This window comes from Diceros bicornis, chromosome 17, assembly GCF_020826845.1.
Source record: "Diceros bicornis minor isolate mBicDic1 chromosome 17, mDicBic1.mat.cur, whole genome shotgun sequence".
NCBI classification, from domain to species: Eukaryota; Metazoa; Chordata; class Mammalia; order Perissodactyla; family Rhinocerotidae; genus Diceros; species Diceros bicornis.
In genome coordinates this window covers 52,222,051-52,236,398 of record NC_080756.1, presented here as the reverse complement: position 1 = coordinate 52,236,398, position 14,348 = coordinate 52,222,051, and the positions used below count along the sequence as shown (strand labels likewise).

At 36.4% G+C, this 14,348-nt stretch overlaps 1 long non-coding RNA gene across 2 annotated transcripts; it reads left to right on the top strand.

Annotated features, from left to right (window-relative positions):
• The first annotated feature begins 830 nt into the window (after positions 1 to 830).
• LOC131416353 (uncharacterized) lies at positions 831 to 12,842 on the top strand. Of its 2 annotated transcripts, XR_009222584.1 has the most exons (3): positions 831 to 889; positions 7,752 to 7,855; positions 8,744 to 12,842. It is a non-coding gene; the product is annotated as an uncharacterized LOC131416353 (long non-coding RNA). The 2 variants fall into 2 exon arrangements; XR_009222583.1 differs by having other exon boundaries at positions 7,752 to 12,842.
• The last annotated feature ends 1,506 nt before the right edge of the window (positions 12,843 to 14,348 follow it).

Sequence of the window (14,348 nt, the reverse complement as noted above, 5' to 3'; positions counted from 1 at the left end):
GTCTATCTTATTTAGTTTGTAAGATAATCATGGTGTGTGAAAAAAATTGTGGTCTAAGCCTCTAGAAATTCAGATCTCTGATGTCACCAGAATAGCACTTCTTAATTTTTTTAGATATTTTGGGATGGTCTCACAAACAGGGGAAGGAAAAATAGTGATAGCAGGAGCGTAACTATCCAGGAATTTCACTTAACTGCTAAAAGGTATCAAATAGACATACACTATGAGATTCATAGGATCATGGGACCCGAGTTAGTGATGATGTACTCAATATTTATTTATTTCCAAGAAGGAATAAGACTGAAGGTTCCTTATCTCAAAATAATATAATTTTAGTCCACAGAATTCCAGTCTACTTTATCCAGCAATTTAGTTCCCAGAAAGTTAGAGATAACAATGAAGCAGTAAAAGATAACTTTCGGAAATATCAAAATCATATTTACTAAAATTTATTGCTATGGGATACATGATTTCTTGTGCATTCCCTGGGATTATTTTTATTTATAATTTGTTATTTACATTATTTCTATACATTTGTATTTGTCTTTTAATTTGTTTTTAAGTCCTTTTGATCTTAACATAAAATTATGTCTTCTATGTATATGTGAAATTTTTAATTTATGAACTTACCCCAAAGTATTTTATATTCAAATGATTAAGAAAAACAAAAAAGAAAAATCTATTGTCAGAATCAATGCTGGGACTATCGGGATAGTTAGAAAGTAAAAAGAAGACTAGAGCAAAGAGTGATTTTTTTTTTTAACACTTTCACTTTTTTCCCTGAAAGGATAATCATGGAGTGCCAGAGTTGGAGCTGAGTGGTGGAGCTGAAATGGAACAGGGAGAGTTGAGAGCACAGTTGAGGTGGCAGAGAGCACAGCCGTGAGAGGTAAGAGCTATTTGAATAAATAGAGCCACTGGGTCAAGGAGAAAATTAAGAAGGACACTCTGGAAGACATTGGGGCATAAAAATTAGAGACTACTTTTAAAAATTAGAGATATAAAACATTTTCTGGGGCCGGCCCGGTGGTACAGGTGGTTAAGTGCGCGTGCTCTGCTGCGGTGGCCCGGGGTTCACCAGTTTGGTTCCAGGCGCCCACTGATGCACCGCTTGTCAGGCCATGCTGTGGCGGCGTCCCATATAAAATGGAGGAAGATGGGCACGGATGTTAGCCCAGGGCCGGTCTTCCTCAGCAAAAAGAGGAAGATTGGCAGATGTTAGCTCAGGGCTGATCTTCCTCACAAAAAAAATTTGAGAAAGGAAGTAAGGAGGATAAACAAAAGATGATAAACTCGTATCCCTTAGTTACAGGAAATCATCCCTTTTTTATTATTTTCTCCATCCATTCCTAGAGTTTTCATATCTTTTTCTCATTTTATTCCTGTTTTTATAATATTAAACCTCATTGACTTATTCCTTCCCATTTTTCATCATTTTATCCTTTTATTACATTTCATGGGTGATTTTCTTACATTATCTTTCAATTTTCCCATCAAAAATGTGTTCCTGATATCATTTTATTTCCTACAAATGTTTATGGTTGTTTTCTAAAGGCTTCTTTAATAGTAATCTATTCTTATGTGTGGATGCAGAATTTTATCTTACTTCTCTGATGGTTTAAAAAGTTGTATTTTCAAGTCAACATTATTGACGTATAATTTAAATACAAAATAATGCACCCACTTTAAGTGTATAGTTCATCATATGTAAGAAATGTTTACCTATATGACTACCAAAATTAAGATATACAAAATTCCTATACCCCAAAAAGACACCTTGTTTGCCTTCCAAGTTATTCCCACCACCATCAACATCAGTCTTAGTCTGAGGTAATCACCGATCTACTTTCCTTCATCCTAGAATATTCTGCCTGGTCTGGAATTTTATATAAATGGATTCAAATAACCTATACTCTTCTATGACTGGCTCTTTTAATTAATCATAATGTTTCTGAGATTCATCCATGTTGTGTATATTAGTAGTTAATTCCATTTCGTTGCAGATTAATATTTCATAGCACGGATACACCACAATATATTTATCCATTCACCTGTAGGTGGACATTTCAGTCACTTCCAGTTTGCATTAGTATAAATAAAGCTGCTGTGATGTACAGGTGTAGACATATTTTTAGAAATTTAATTAGATAAATACCTAGGAGTAGAATTCTGGGTTGGATGGGGTATGTTTAACTTTATAAGAGAGTGTCAAGGTTATTTTTCATGTTTTCACTTCCATCAGGAATGTAAGATAGTTCTAGTTTATTTACAGAACTTTTGAAGTGTTCTCCTTGTGTTATCTCTGCTTCTTCTAAATTCCTTTTGTCTGTAGTTTATTTTTTTCTCAGTCTTTCATGTTGGCAGCTTTCTTCAAATGTCTGGTGATCCTTGGCTGCCTGTACTCATTTAAGAGTGTGATACCAAATCAACTTAGTGAGACCTTAGTATATGAGATGGGCTTCCTAAATGATAGCCTTCATGGACTGGGACAATTCACTGAGAAACCCAATTGTCAATATTTGTAGGGTTTTATTTTCCCCTCTTGGTCCAGTTAATTGCTCTGGAGATGACTCTTCCAATACTCTGCCCCTGGCAGCCTTCTACCACAACATGTAAGAGATGGTGCTAAGGAAAAATTCAGTTTTCCACCTATTGTAGGGAAAAACCCAGTTCTTCCCTGCTATGAGTTTCTTTCCTGTGAGTCTCCTTTACTATTCACACAGAATACTTCACCTCTGAAACTTCTGGTCACGAAATGTGTAGGGTTTTTTCCTCACATCAAGCAATTCTCTGTGACACCAGCTGGGTGTCCTACAATTTAACTAAATTCTAACACTATCTACCTGGAGATAGTGTCAGATCCCACAGGTAAGGGCTCAGTCCCATAAGACTGTTCCCACCCTACTTCAGATGCCAATCACAAGTATTAGGTCCCAAGGTTACCCACAACTTCTGTCCAGTTTGACTGCAAATTGGAGATTCCCATGACCCCCTCCTCAGGTTAGACTAATTTGCTAGAGTGGCTCACAGAACTCAAGGAAGCACTTACTTACATTTACCAGTTTATTAAAAGATATGATAAAGAATACAGTTGAAAAGTCAGATGAAGAGATACATAGGGTGAGTCCTGGGAGGGTTCAAAGCACAGGAGTTTCTGTCCCCGTGGAGTTGGGGTTTGTCACTCTCCTGGTGCTGTGTTTGCCAGCCTGGAAGCTCTCTCTGAACGTGGTACTTTTGAGATTTTATAGAGGCTTCATCACGTATGCATGATCAATCATTAACTCCATTTTCAGCCCTTCTCCTTTCTCAAGAAAATAGGGGATGAACCTGAAAATTCCAAGCTTCTCATTATGGCTTGGTCTTTCTGGCGATCAGTCCTCAAGCAGAAGCCATCCAGGAGCCCACCTAGAGTGACTTCATTAAAAAAAAGTTTCTCGGGGCCGGCCCGGTGGCGCAAGCGGTTAAGTGCGCGCTCTCCGCTGCGGCGGCCCGGGGTTCGCTGGTTCGGATCCCGGGCGCGCACCGACGCACTGCTTGGCAAGCCATGCTGTGGCGGCCTCCCATATAAAGTGGAGGAAGATGGGCACAGATGTTAGCCCAGGGCCGTCTTCCTCAGCAAAAAAAGAGGAGGATTGGTGGATGTTAGCACAGGGCTGATCTCCTCACACACACACAAAAAAAGTTTCTCCTAGTGCTCTTATCATTTAGGAATTTGCAAAAGTTTAGGAGCCCTGTGTCAGGAATGGGGTCAAAGATACATATTAGAACAAAGATGCTCCTAGTGTTCTTATCACTTAGGAAATTACAAGGCTTTTAGGAGCTCTGTTCAGGAACCAGAGGCAGAGATTAATATGAATATTTTCTATTATCTCACAGAGGCTAACTCAGTTGTATGAAGTGTGGGAGAAAATATGGGGCGAGGGGAGTCTATCTATATCTTACATAGACTCTCAGGCACTTTTTCAGTTTTCAGGCTCACCCATACCACCACTTGGAGAAACGAAGTACCAGGTATCACCAATTCATGGAGCTTCTGGGGTTCTTAAGTGAGAATCAGCTTGCTTCTTTTGTTTCCTCACTGCTGACTTTGGTTCAGTTTCTGAAGGCTCTGAAAGCTTTTATTTCTGTCATAACTGAAGGGTAGTTTCGCTGGAAAGAGTATTCTTGGCTGATAGTTTTTATCTTTCAGTATTTTGAATACCCCGAGCCTATAAGATTTCTGCTGGGAAGTCTGCTGAAAGCCTGATGGGTCTTCCTTTGTAAATTATTTTCTTATCTTTGGCCGCCTTTAATATTATTTCTTTGCCTTTGACTTTTGACAGTTTTAATATTATATGCCTCAGACAATGTCTTTTTGCATTGATGTAATTAGGAGTTCTATGATCTTCGTGTACTTGCATGTCCACTTCGTTCCTCGGGTTTGGGAAGTTCTCAGCTACTATTTCTTTGAATAAGCTCTCAGCTCCTTTGTCTCTCTCTTCTCCCTTTGGGATACCTATAATCCTTATGTTACTTTTCCTTATAGAGTTGGATATTTCTTGAAGAATTTCTTCATTTTTTTTACATCTTAGTTCTCTCTCCTCCTCCACCTGAATCATTTCTAGGTTTCTATCTTTGAGCTTATTGATTCCCTTCTCCATAAGGTCTTCTCTATTTTTTATGCTTTCTACATTATTTTTTATCTCATTAATTTTGTTCTTCACATTCAGAATTTCTGTTTGGTTTTTTTTTTTTCCTAGAGCTTCAATCCATTTGGTGAAGTATTCCTTCTGTTCATTAATTTTATTCCTAAGCTCATTGAACTATCTTTCTGAATTTTCTTGTAACTCATTGAGTTTCTTTATGACAGCTATTTTGAATTCTCTGTCAGTCAGATTGTAATCTTCTGTGACTTCAAGTTTGGTTTCTGTAAAGCTGTCATTTTCCTTCTGTTCTGCCATGTTACTCTAGTTCTTCACAGTGTTTGATGAATTGATCCTCTACCAGCAGATTTGTGGTAGTAACTACCTTTCTTATTTGGGTAAGGCTTTGGTTACTTCGGTTCTGTGCTGCTTCTGGTTGTGTTTGAGAGCCTGCACTTTCCACCCACCACTTCCTCGGCTAGAGATGTTGTCAGTGGCCTCCTTGTGCTGCTTGTGCCTCCGAGGTTGCTGGTGACTTACTGCTTTCAATGTCGCTGCAGTCTCAGGTGTTGCCACCAGGGTCACCAGACTGGTAGCACTTCTGCTGCTTCTGGGGTCACCTGGGTCTTGTGTTTCCCATTTGCTCTCTGCAGGCTTTCCACAGGGTCAGCTGCTACTGCCCTGTGTACCATCCGCACTGCTGCTCCTGATTTATCTGGGGTTCTGGCAGCACTGCTGCCAAGGGCACTGGGTTCACAGGTGTCCCTGTTGCTGTCAGGGGCCCAGGATCTTGTATGCAGCCTCCACTGCTGGTAGAGCAGTGTCAGGTGCTGCCACTGCGGCTGGGTCTCAGGTTCTGCTGTGGTTCCCGAAGCCTCAGGTTGAAAGTGCCACATGTCACTTCAGATGTATAGGTGCATGGATCACTCAGATGTTCTGGAGTGCTGTGCAGGGAGTCCTTTGTTAGTCACTGGATGTCTGACTGGTTGTAACTTAGAGGGGAGAGACAAAGGGAATGACTCACTCTGCCATGGTGGGGATGTCACTCCCTCTTCTTTCTTTTGTTCCTACACCCCCATTGCCACTCACATTTTACGCTCATGTTTTAATGGAGTTTAGACATCATGGAGTTTAGCTGGGTATATGGGAGATAAATGTTCTGTATGCTTGCATGTCTGAAAAGGTCTTTATTTTGGCTAGGTATAAATTCAAAGGGCAAAAATTAGTGTTTTAGAGAATATTGAGAGAACTACTTCATTGTCTCTAGCAAACAATGTTGTTAATAAGAAGTCTGTTCCCAGTGTGATTTTCATTCCATGTAAATGACCTGACTTTAGCATTTAAGATATTTTCTTCAATTTGGGGAGCTGAAATTTTAGGATATTCTGAGTGGGAGTGTTTTTAGTCATTTATTTGCTGTGCACTCTGTGGGCCTTCTCAATCTGAAAGTTTATATCTTTCAAATTTAGGGAAAACATGTGCTATAACTTATAAGTCCATTTCTTCCTCTACTCCATTTCCTCTGGAAAGTCCATGACTTCTCTGCTTCAAATGTTGAGATTTGCAGATTGTCATCTTTTCTTTATATTTTCTGTCTTTGGGGGCTTTAGATTCTGGGAGACTTCCTAAACTTTACTTTTCAATATTTCTGTTGATTATTATTTTCACAATCATATTTTTTAATCTAAAAATATTTTTTAACCTTATATGATTCTTGAGAGTTCTTTTTTTGTAGCATCATGTTCTTACCTTATGTATATAATATTTTTGGAGCTATCTAACTATATTAATTAGAGGAGTATTTTAAAATAATACTCTGTGTTTCAAAATTCATTTTTTGGGGTAGGGGCAGTTTTTTCCTTTCTTTTCTTTTTCTTTTATCTGAGAATTCTTCATGTGCTGGTGCTCTTATATACCTATGATTCTTTCTTCTCGTTCATATTCAAGAAAGGGAGAGGTGGCTGGTGTGGGTTGACTCTACTGTTAATTAAAGAGGGTATTTTTTCCATTAGATCTCTCTGGAAGTAAGAAATCTTTCTGGATATTTTAAGGGTGGAAGACCAGAGTGGAGTGTATGAACACGCAAATTTCCTTTCAAACGAGGCTGGATATAAAGTGTGGCACCAACAATCATAGTAGAAACCTAGGCTTTGCTGGATAGTTCATTCAATTTCTTCAATGAGGAACCATATATTTTCCTCTCCTGAAAATTCAATAACCTCTCACTGATTTTTCTTCCTTCCTCTCTTTATTCTTTCCTTTCTTACTTTCTTTTATTTAAAAAAATCACTGCATACTGTATGTCATATGTAGGAGAATATAAAGTTTTCTGCCTAAAAGTTATAGCAATTCCTGGCCTCAGTAGTTTATGATATGATAGGAGAAGCAGACAAGTAAGCAGAAAATCACAATTCAGTGCAATAAGAAAGTGTAAACATTAATATATATAGAGAGAAACAATATAGTTGGAGGAAATAGTCTGAACTGGATGGGGGTACAATGTTCAATGCCGGAAGTGGAGACATATTGCAATAAAAGTAATGAGAGATAGCGTGGCACTCTCCACAAAAATTCAAGGTATTCAAAATGAATGGATGACAGGAAGCTAAGTGGAAAATAAGAGATAAAATTGAAGTGCCATAAGTGTTCCTATAGGTAACGTGGACGGTCTGAATTTTAACCTGAAAGCTACGGAAAAATATTGGATCATTTAAAGTAGCGTCTTATAGAAATATCACTGGATACACTGAGGTGATAAGGTTACTGTAGAAAATTTAGCAGAATAGAGATGGATTAGGGTCATATTGCAGCAATCCAAACATATCGAAGTTTTCTCTGAGTGCTTTTAATAATCCCTTCACCATTTTCTTTCTTTATCTCTATGATTTTTCTTCTGTCTTCAGATTTTCCCAGATCCAAATCCCAAATTTCAGATTACATACTCTTTCTTCTCATATTTTAAGCAATCATCTCATTCAATGTATAATTTTGTGAATCAATATATACTGCAAATGTTTGAAAATTTCTGATATACATGCTTATTTATAGTATATCTGTGCATACATATTTTGCATGTGTATGTGTGCATCAATATCATATCTTTTTAGACTTTCCTCATTTGTTTTTCAGACCTTGGATTTCGCTCATGCTCAGAGTCATGGATATGGCATGGAGATTGCAGAAAGAATCATTTCTCCCTGATGAACAATGGGAAAAACTGGAATAGAACCCACGTCTGTGTTATGATTTGTGGTACATCCACAGAAATTTCTTGGTATTATTAAGGTACAGTAAGGAGAACTGGAGTGACAGCATTAATCTTTTGCTATTCGTAGTAAATGGCCTTCATGTTCTTTATGTTTGCCCCCTCCCTTTTAGTGGAGTCATTGGAGAATTCCTATATCACAGGTTCAAATAGCAAGGATATACAATTATTAGAGTTACCTATCCATGAGATGTATCATAACAGGTAAGCTATGGAAATATATTTCTTTGGTACTTCTTGTTCCCTGTGATTTCTGGTTCTGGTAGAATCAGAAAAGAGAGAATAATGATTTATTTCCAGGTGTGAGGCATATTTTAATGGATCACTGATGCAAATTAAATCACAAGATTCTCTTCCCCCTTAGAATTGTTGTCCACTGATTATAATCCACTTGGTACAATCATATAAGTTATCTATCTTCTCTTCACATATTACAACCCTTCTTAATGTCATTAAAGTTAAAATACAAAGAAACAAATCAGATAAATTTACTGGAATGCTCATAATTATTTTGCTGTTGTGGTTTTTCTTAACATTTGAGTGTAGGAAAAAAACCCAAATTCCCAACTGCAGAATGTTAGAACACTTACCATCCAACATAATCTATTTGTTTAATTTCCTGTAATATAAAGCATGCTCCAACCCAACAGATTTTGTCATCAGCGTTAACCTGAATGTGGTTCATGACTCTGTGATTTCTGCCCTTTATGGTTTTGTTACCTGAATTATTATTCTGTCCCTTTTGAATTTGATTAATCCAACTCAATTTTCAAGTTTCAATTTCTTTGTTTCTTTGAAAATTTTTCTTCCATCACAATAAGCTAAATTAATGGCTTTCTCTTTCATATTCCCACAGCATTATATTTTTAGTCAACAGCTGTGAATGTATCTGTTCTGCTAGACTTTTAGCTCCTTGAAGGTATAAAACATGTTTTACTCATTATTATGTATCCATTTATGGTACCGAGAACACTTTAATCCTGGCTGAAGTACGACGTTCTTCAATAACTTGATAAAATATATGAGATTTTTCGTAGGCAAAGGGAGTACTTAGAATGTCAAAGAGGAGATTTTTTATTGTTTTAATATATTATTTTGATAATTTACTTTTTTAAGGGAAGAACTATCTGAGTCAGGGAAATCAATTAAGTAACAGTTAAAAGAAATTAAGAAAAATTTAGAAATAAAATTAAGTGGTACAATCTAATTAGATATGAGGTATGAAGGAAAGAGAGAGACTATGATAATTTTAAGTTTTCATCTTGAATTTGTACACAAGGAAAACTGTTAATTATATGTATGGTATTTTTGTGTTTAGAACTGATATCAAGTGTAAGTTTTAATATGTCAAGTTTATGGTGCTTGTGAGAAACACATGGACATAAAATGCATTTCAGCTTGGAGCTCAATGGGAGATGACTGTAATGGAAAAATGATTTTAAGTATCCACCTATAATTATAGTCAACTTTAATTATCAAATATTTATCAGTAATTCCTATGTACTTGTCATTGGGGATACAGATGAATAAATTACAAATCCATATCATCAAGGGAAATTTGAACCTGGCAAGGAAGACTTTCAGTCAATATAAGTAAAATCCATAGAATGAGTGATAACATCCAAAATGAATTGGTAGACTGAGAAAAGGTGAAGATAAAAGATAAACTCCTAGATATCCACACTTTATATAAATGGGACAGGAAAATAGGAAAATTAACACAAGTGTTTAAGAATAAATGATTAAAGAAGTAGGGAGAAAAAAGGAAGGCATGATGCCATGGGAGCTAATGAAGAAGAGCTTCAAGAATAACCTAATCAACAGTGAAAGCACCTCAAAGAGGTTAAATAATACACAAAAGAAATGACAAATGCTGCTTATTATCTGCCTATAATGAGCCACAAACTGGAAAAAACCTTTTTATCTTATGTTTTACTTAACCTTAAAATAGTCTATATAAATATCATTATCCCTAAATTTCAGATCGGGAAACTGAAGTTCATAAAGAATATGTAAATTTCTTAAGTTCACATGAGTAGTAAGCAGCAGAACGCAGGCTCAAATCCCGGACAGCCTATTTCCAAAGCTCACGATATGTCTAAAAATAAACAATTAGTTGACCATTAAATGATTATTCCGGTAAGAGTATTATAAATGAAATAATATAAAGTTATAAATGAAATATATATATGGAGTTATATAACTGAAGTAATATAGGTTAAATGTTGATAACATTTTACTATTCTTTTTTTTTTAAAAAACGTTCAACAGATTCTGTTTTTATTTTTTTTAATTTTATTTATTTATTTTTTCCCCAAAGCCCCAGTAAATAGTTGTATGTCATAGTTGCACCTCCTTCTAGATGCTGTATGTGGAACGCGGCCTCAGCATGGCGGGAGAAGCAGTGCGTCGGTGCGCGCCCGGGATCCGAACCCGGGGCGCCAGCAGCGGAGCGCGCGCACTTAACCGCTAAGCCACAGGCCCGGCCCCCATTTTATTATTCTTCAAACACATATTTCTGAAGTGTTTACTAAGTTCTGCAACATGGACTAAATGCTGGGGATATGACAATAAGCCTTGCCCTCATAAATCTTACAGACGCTTATAATATAAGGTGAATCAAAACAATATATCAAGAATTATGCCAATGGTTAACTACAGTTATGATGTTATGTATACAAAAAATGAAAAGTACAGTGCTCAAAAAGGATAGAGGTGGCTTGAAGTCTGAATGAGGAAGAAGCAATATAATAAGGCTTAAATTCCAGATTTTCTCTTAAGATACTTAGACGTGCATGGAAGACAAGATATCTTATATCTCAAGTGAAAATTCATGATACCAGGGAGAGTTTTAAAGACATTATTACTTACTTCAGGATAGGGCCCAATGAAGGGGGAAAGGAAAGAGTAGGATAGAGATAGGTAAATTGGAAAAGAGTGCGGGGGGGCTCTTTGGAAAGGCTAGTTTGGAATGAATGGGAACCCATTTCACAGTGAATGCAGAAAAGAAAATTATCATCTCTGCAGATATAGACATGATGATATTTGGGGGAGTGGGAGTTAGATCATCTGATGACTTCTGTTTTTGCTTATCATCTGCTGAATGTTAGAGTATAGGGATGCTATTAAATAGGAAGCTTGAGAAGAATAAAAAATGTTTTAAAATTCCACAGAGAGGGGCTGGCCCGGTGGTGTAGTGGTTAAAGTTCACACACTCTGCTTTGGCAGCCTGGGGTTCACAGGTTTGGATCCTAGGCATGGACCTATGCGCGGCTTATCAAGCCATGCTGTGGCAGGTGTCCCACATATAAAGTAGAGGAAGATGGGCACGGATGTTAGGCCAGAGCCAATATTCCTCAGCAAATGAGGATTGGCAATGGATGTTAGCTCAGGGCTAATCTTCCTCACAAAAAACAAAAAAATTCACAGAGAGAAAGGGGACAAGGGACAAGAAGTGAAATGATTGCTGAGTGGAATTTAGATGACATGAATCTGGTTTGTTGCACTTGAATTAGCTCCCAGTGGTACAAAGGAGTAATTCTAGCTGATGTTTCCTTTGTTTACAGCTATTCATTAAATTAAATGTCTTCCATCACCTGTCTGCTGGATGGATCTGAATTGTACCCTCAACAAGACAAAGTAGAGAGCAGAGACTAGTTCAAAATTTTGCATTTTGACTTGTGAGTTAACCTGTCCCTTTCTTCTTGTCAATAATAAAAAAAAATCTGTTTTGCTAAATTTGAAGATGCTTTTTCTGACAGTCATCTCCACATACGGTCAAAGAGGTATAAAGAAAAGGCAAGAAACTTTGAGAGCATTTGTCTGTAATCAGGTAATTCTTTTTTAGCAAAAAAGCAATTCCATTTATAATGAGTTTCTTGGAATTGAGAGCACTGGAGGTAAAAATTCAGAAGCTTTGCTATACTTCCCCGCCCCTCCTTTCACATTACTGCTCCAAGCTTTCCTAGAGCACTAAGAAATGGAGAGAAGGCACAAGTCAGCGTCAAATCATTGTCAAGGATATTATCCTGTGCATTATAAAATAAAGTGTCCCCTTGGATCCAAGAAAACTCTGTTTTGTTTCTACTACTTTACGTATTGTTTAAATAAATAGTATAAGCTTGTATTCTTTGCTAGAGAAAGAGTATGACAGTTTTTTAAGTGAGTTATAATCAACGTGACCATATGATTTATTGTTCAAACCAGAATACTTTGAGAGTGAAAGGAGGCATTATTGATAATTACACCAAGACACTGGGCGTAAATCAGAAGTGTCATGGGGAAACCAAGATTGCTCCATGACCTCTTGGGTGAAATTGGAAATAGAAGGCTCAGAGGTAGTTTTGGTCCTAGACAGTTGAGGGCTCTAATGAATTCTCACACTAAGGAATCACCATAGCTATTGTCACTTTCTTTTCTTTTAACTAAAATGATCTAAGGACAAAAGAATGAAAAGTTTTGGAACTAATAGATTGAATTTATGAGATAATTGTCTATTTTTCAAGATAAATAAAGCACATAACTCATTTTTATTTTTTGTTGTTGTTACAGGTTTGGCACCCCCATAAATATTTCAGTGCTCAAACAATGAAGTATGCAGTATTCAATGGAAATGAAATAACGGGAAAATCTAATGACTCTAGTAGTTATAATGTTTGTGAAAACAAAGTAGATATACCAAATTCTCAATGTTAGGAAAATGCAAACACTTCTAGCTTATTATAATAGTGTGGAACACAAAAATGACCATGTAAGCTGAAACTATGCAAAAACAATCTCAGAATCAAAGAGAAAAATTTGATTTTGTTGTGACCTCTGAAACTTTTTGTCAGAACATTAAAAACTGTCTTACTGCTGATTATAAATATATAGGGAAGTGAAAATAGTAAAATTAATATTAGTACATTGTAATTTAAACATTGAGCATTAAAGTGGTTTATTTCAGTTATCAAGAATAGCATGAATATGGTACAACTTCTTCTTGTGGTACAACTTACTATATAGATTGAGCATCTTTTGTATGCTTTGGTAAATTGTCATACTCCTTTCTAAGTTGGGATCAGATTTTAACATTTTATCCTTTGTGCTCTCAAAGACGTGAAATATTTCCAACAGTTCCATAATGTGAAGTTTTCTGCTGGCATCACTTTCTTTAGGCAGCTTCAACTTCTTCATCACAATGATTTTCCTTATTTATTTCAGTGAATTTCCTTCAATAAGTTCCTCTGACTGCTGTCAAGACACTCTGCAATGATAGCAGTGTCAACGTTCTTCCAGTCAGCTGTGTCTTCTTTAGCTGTATTTAGATTATTATTTGCACAGTGTGGTAAAAGTCCCTGTCATACTCTACAGATATTATTCACTATTACATCCTGCCAGGCTGCTTGAATATTTTCAGCTGTTTGCTTTATATCATATTTCTAAAACTCAGCTAAAGAAATTACATGATTGTAGCGTCAATAGGCTGTCGAAATTTCCATCTAAGATAAAAGGTTTTAAAAACTGAAATAACTTCTCGGTTATTTCAAGAAGACTGGATTAATGAAGTTGTGTCTGGTGATAAAAGGCAAATTTTCACATTTTCACCCATGACGCTAAGAGAACCAGTGTGACCCAGAGTGTTATCTAACAGCAATGCTTTAAAAATTATTTTGCCTACAGTATCTCCACAACTGAGAAACAAGGAGGGAAACCAACTGCATGCTTTACTATCTATGTCAACTGAATAAGAGATTCTCAGTGACCAATCACAGATAGACCTTGAAAGAATTGACAAGATTGGTCACTGATTATAATGAGCATCAGTAACTTCCAGAGCAGAAAAGTTTGAACTTCACACAATTGCTCAGAGTTAATATAGTGGAGTAAATGAAAACTGAACTGTGTTGTTGGGGGCCTGGTGTTATTTAAGTGAATCATGATCACTGAAATCAGTGCATAAGAGAACCATGAAAAGCAAGAACTGTTTGTGCTTCCAATACAGTTCAGTTACTGCATAATTTGAGTACCTCCATTGAATCCTATAAATTATAGCAATTTTTAAATTCAATAACATCTAACTTAATCTCACTATTATGTCTGTAGTCTGGATATAGTATTCTATAACCAGAATACTGGATATAGAAAAGAACAATGACCTTGTCTCTTCCCTCAGACAGCTCAGTGTGCACCTATAAGATGCAAATAAAAAAATGTTTCTTATCTACCTTTTAACTCAGATATTCTATGCCTTGGTAAAAAAAGAAAAAAATCCCTTCCGTGTTTTTTTGTTCAGAAACTAATTTCTCTTTATCCTTTTTTTTAGTAATTCTTTCTTTGTGCTACTGCAAACTTCATATGAAATATTGGAAATTCATGTTCCTGGGTACTTGGGCAAACAATTCACTACACTGAGGAAAGGAAAAATGATGAAAACCCCATTGAGGAGAGTTTTGCAAGATGATATATGCATTTACTCTCTG